This window comes from Penaeus japonicus, unplaced genomic scaffold (assembly GCF_977035675.1).
Source record: "Penaeus japonicus unplaced genomic scaffold, GWHDUDI00000001_assembly GWHDUDI00000016, whole genome shotgun sequence".
In the NCBI taxonomy this organism is placed as follows: domain Eukaryota; kingdom Metazoa; phylum Arthropoda; class Malacostraca; order Decapoda; family Penaeidae; genus Penaeus; species Penaeus japonicus.
In genome coordinates, this window is record NW_028234418.1 from 24644630 (window position 1) to 24649629 (window position 5000).

Here is a 5000-nt window from a genome sequence, read left to right on the forward strand (position 1 = left end):
CACCTGGTTAGTGCTACTGTATGGATGCGAATCATGGACGAATAGTACGAATATGTAAGAGGATTGAAGCAGAACAATCATAAGATATCATGGGTAGAAAAGATGGCATGAAAAGCCAGATGCTGAATTCTACAGAAGGCAATGTGGTTTCATTAGGCATGAGATAAGAAGAGAAAGAGGGACAGAAAAGAGGAAGAGCAAGAGGAAGACCGAGATCGAAGATGTTATATTGGATGACGAAGAATTTGGATGTCAGAGATGGAACACATCTAGGCGAGATAGCAAGACACAGAAGGTGGCTGGAGATTGCATCAACATGATCCATCTATGGCATGCGGTGCCAAGAATCACGAAACAGTCTAGTCATTGATGACTGAAGATTTACCCTAAGAAGTATATGAATGTACAGGGAGTGCGTGATTTTGCCTAGTGGCGGAAAACTACGCCTTCTTTGAAATCCACTTATAATTGGTCTTGTATTATAGGTATGCATATCAGCGAGTAGTTAATGCGAGTGTTGTATAGATGTCCTTGCATCTTTCAAAGATTTGGAAGGAGAGAATGTTTTTTTCCCTTGAGAAGTGTTGCCGGGTCGTGGGAGGAATTGCATAAATGATTGTATATGTATGTGATGACTCAGACTGTCATAGAAACGAATATATGTTAACTTTGTAAACTGACGGATTATTTCTTATTCCAGTCTCCAATTAACTGAATTTGGGATGGAGTACAGCATCCAAAGCAGCCTGCCATCTTGGAAAGGAAATGCACGAGCTGCCTGGTCAGTTGCCCCCCCCCCCTCCCCCCCAACAATATTTGCACCCAGTCAGATGAAAAGTGCCATGTCTTTCTTTTCTGTACATTTTGTCAATATACATTTTTTTTTATAAGAAATAGGTGCGAATCGCTTTTGTCCTCCTTTTGCACTTTTCATATTTCTTGGAATCGGCTTCTGTGGAGCCAGACTGGCAGTCTGTGAGGAATTATATTACACTTTTTCATGAAGAAAAGGGATTTATTTCTCAAATTCTCAAAACATTAGAAGGGGAGGTATACCAATGCGATAACCTCGGTTACAGTTAATGAGATGCTGGCGATATGTTGCCCATCTTTAGACTTCTTTTAATTAACAATTACTGACAACCAATACTTCACAATCTGATATCCATTGGCCAGGTGGTTACCAACTTCTACTTGGAAGGTCTTATGTAGGTCAGCTGGTTTAGACATGGTTTTCGGTAGCTGTTTACTTTATGCAAAGAAGTAGATAAACCAGGTAGGTAAACCTATAAAGAGGATTGATGAATATGTAGCTTTAAATAAATAGAATCATATATATAAACATATACATATATATATATATATATATATATATATATATATATATATATATGTATATATATATATATATACATATATATGTATATATTTATATAAATTTATATATATAAATACATACATATATATAGAAATATATGAATATATATATATAGAAATTATATACATATATACATATATATATGCATATATATATATACATATATATATATATATATATATGTATATATATAAATATATATATATTATAAAACGTGAGAGAGAGTAATATTTAGGCAAAACAAGAAGGGAAAGGAAAAGTAATTGAAAAACCAAAATTAGGAGGAGGTGAATACAATTGCAAGGAACAAAAAATACTGTAACATTAATACTGGAACATTAGCCCTTCCATATATCAATTCCTCGGTTGTATAGTGGTTAGTATCCCCGCCTGTCACGCGGGATACCGGGGTTTAATTCTCTGATGGAAGGCTTTTGGCCTAACTTAGACCATTGAATGACGTGGGACTAAGTAATCCCCCTTGAAATAATTTAGAAGAACTACTGACTACCACTGAAGTGAACACCTGTATATTGGTTCGTAAGGTACACCCATACAATTTGACTCTTGATGGGCGTACCCGTTGACTCTATCGGAAATTTTCTTTTTATGTAATATTATTATTATCATTATTATTATTTTTCCTTTAGTGTATTTTACTTTCAAATCTTACCCCCATGTCCTCCTATGGAAATCAATATATTTCCAATGCATACTTATGTTTTCCATATCGTAGATCTAACCAAGAAATGATATCCATTCATTAAATAAAATACTATGATGTGTATACACACATTATAATAATACACTTAATTAATATTTCAATTGAGAGTAACAAAATGGTACAGAATGCGAATTTGAACGGATAATTAAAGTAGAAAGTGCCAATTGAGATAATTTTGCATAAATATCTACAGTTGATTTTGCTCATGCGGTCTTAGACAGGGTAATGTCTCCCCGGCGGAGAATCGAACCCCGGTCTCCCGCGTGACAAGCGGGGATACTAACCACTATACTACCGAGGATGGTATTTGGAAGAGCTACTGTCACAGAATTAATGTTCATTGCAATTGTATCCTCCTCTTTGTCACCCTGTTTTTCCAATTACTTTTCCTTTCCTCTTTTGTTTTGCCTGAATATTACTCTTTCTTTCTCACACTCCTTACCGGAGATGAGTTAAATGAATGCCAGAAGGTACAGTTTAGCTATCTAGTTATAAGACATAACAATATATAAGTATATTGCAATGAACATCAATACTGTGACAGTAGCTCTACCTACCACCAATTCCTCGGTAGTATAGTGGTTAGTATCCCCGCCTGTCACGCGGGAGACCGGGGTTCGATTCCCCGCCGGGGAGGCATTTACCCTGCCTATGACAGCATGGTGTTTTCTCTACAACTAATACTGTTTTTAAATCTGTGAGCTGATCACGTCGTTGGATGCAAGGAAGAAGCACTCAAGTCATCAATGGCTTAGGATTTATCCTAAGATCATAAATGTGCAGAGAGTGCATGATTTCGGGAGGTGTGAAAAACAGATGAAGAGGATAGTGCTGGACTGTGAAGAATAGTGCAATCGTCCAGCTTTCCGTCAATTGCTTAGTGCCGAAAATAATGAATGCTACACACAGATAGGCGTGGCATTTCACTGCTTGATCTGTGATCATAAAGACGCCACTTACTGGCCTGGTGGCGATAACCAACGCCTTCTTGGAAAGCCAGATATATGCTGACTGGTTTTGTAAAGCTACATTTCAGGGATGAGAGAATGTGTTTCCTTGCGAGGCCGACTGTTGAGAAGTAGCATGAGAATAAAGAAGTACCAACTTGAGTGATTGCCTAAGTGATTATGTAAGTATGTGAGGATTTAGACGGCCATAGAAAATGGTATTTGTGAACCTTGTGAACTCCTGGAGTATTTCTTATTCCAGTCTGCAATTTTTAATTGAACTTGGGATTAAACTGAGCATCCTCCTATTCTATGTAATCCTCTGGCAGTGTCCGTGAGGTGAGTCAGTGATTTTTCATATGGTTTATTATGCAGGCGATTTCATGTTGAATTAATGGTTGTTAGCACAATGGCCATGCATTCATCAACTTATTGTAATATCACCCTTTCAGTTTCACCTTCCCGGACGGCCTAGTCTTCCCCTGCTCGTCGCCGACGCCAACGGTTAGCAGCCTCAGTTTCTGCCTTTGGCTCTTGCCTTCCCCCATACCGTTCCCGCCCACGCCCTCGAGCAGATCGAACGAGGATGTCTTGAGCATGAAGCTCGCACCCGTGAGTCGTCCAGCCAAGGACACTCAACTCCCTCATAAACTACACTCAATTTGTAATTTAGATCAGAGAGCTAATTATGCAATTGAATGCAAGGCAGGTCACTAGTGCCATCCCGTTTGTGAGGTTGAACATGTCATGAGGAATGCTTATATCATCACAAACCAGTAAAATCATATATAAATGTACAGAACATGATTCCGGGAGGTGAGAAACCAGGTAAAACTGCTGAACTGTCAAGAAGATAGATGCAACCATCCAACTATGCTTAAATTGCTTGGTGCTGGCCACAGTAAAACGTATTCCACCCATAGATAGGCATGGCTTAACAAAGCAACCAATAACGAAGTAATCCTGAATTGTGCTTCAGTTAGCAAGTCACTGCGTCCTGAGTTAAATTTATCGCAATACATGACTTCACAATAGTCGTCTAGAAATTGGAACAAAGTTGGGCTTTATATCTACTTACGAAATTACTATTCGCATCATCGTCACGGACGTAATTCCCGGCTTAAGTGTCGAGACCATCAGTGAATGGTCGTTATTTGGTAATAGAAAACATATCAAAGGAACGCTCATTGAGGATCATTCGGTAGACTAAGCAATATTTAGCAATGGAGAAATATAGAAAAAAGTCGAAAAAAATGATAAAACATGTTGATACGTTTCCAACATTTGAAGGTAAATCATAAGTTGGACTTCATAGAGCCTGAGACCGGTAAGGGACCTGTCGTCGGAGCCATCGATATAGAGTTAGGTAAGAATGTTTGCTTAATATATTGTATAAAACCTGTGAAGGTCCATAGTTGAGGTAATGGTGTACAAATCCGTAGAATTTAACAGTAGATTTTTATACTTGGCTCTGCGGCAATTAGTTTAGTCCTATATTTTACCCCCTAGCCATCTACACAGACGTTGGGAAGCTTTCATACATTTGATGCATAGTCATAACAATATATGTTGCAGTTACATCACAAATTTAGGTTTTGTGATGTTGTGATGATCATATCATGTACATCGACTGAAGAAGATAGTCACATAGCTCTTCAAATATTCATTTACAACCCCAGCAATCTGCTCTGGCGTGGGTATGCAATACTTCACTTGATAATGATCATGATATTACATTCTAAAATTAGTATACAGTGTAAGTATATCTGTTAGTACATCAGATGATATGAAACAGCTACATAGCCCTGCTAACCTCATGCTAGAAGGTCTATGAGTATTAGTATGATGTGGACTGTGACTGGTGGCGTTTGTATCCGTAGACTTTGGACCCTTTCTGTGTCATTTTTATACTTAACTGTATTTCTACTTATTTTACCACATATTTTCCCAT

At 37.9% G+C, this 5000-nt stretch overlaps 1 non-coding gene across 1 annotated transcript; it reads left to right on the forward strand.

Annotated features, from left to right (window-relative positions):
• The first annotated feature begins 2666 nt into the window (after positions 1 to 2666).
• TRNAD-GUC (transfer RNA aspartic acid (anticodon GUC)) lies at positions 2667 to 2738 on the forward strand. Its single transcript has one exon. It is a non-coding gene; the product is annotated as a tRNA-Asp (tRNA).
• Positions 2739 to 5000: the final 2262 nt, after the last annotated feature.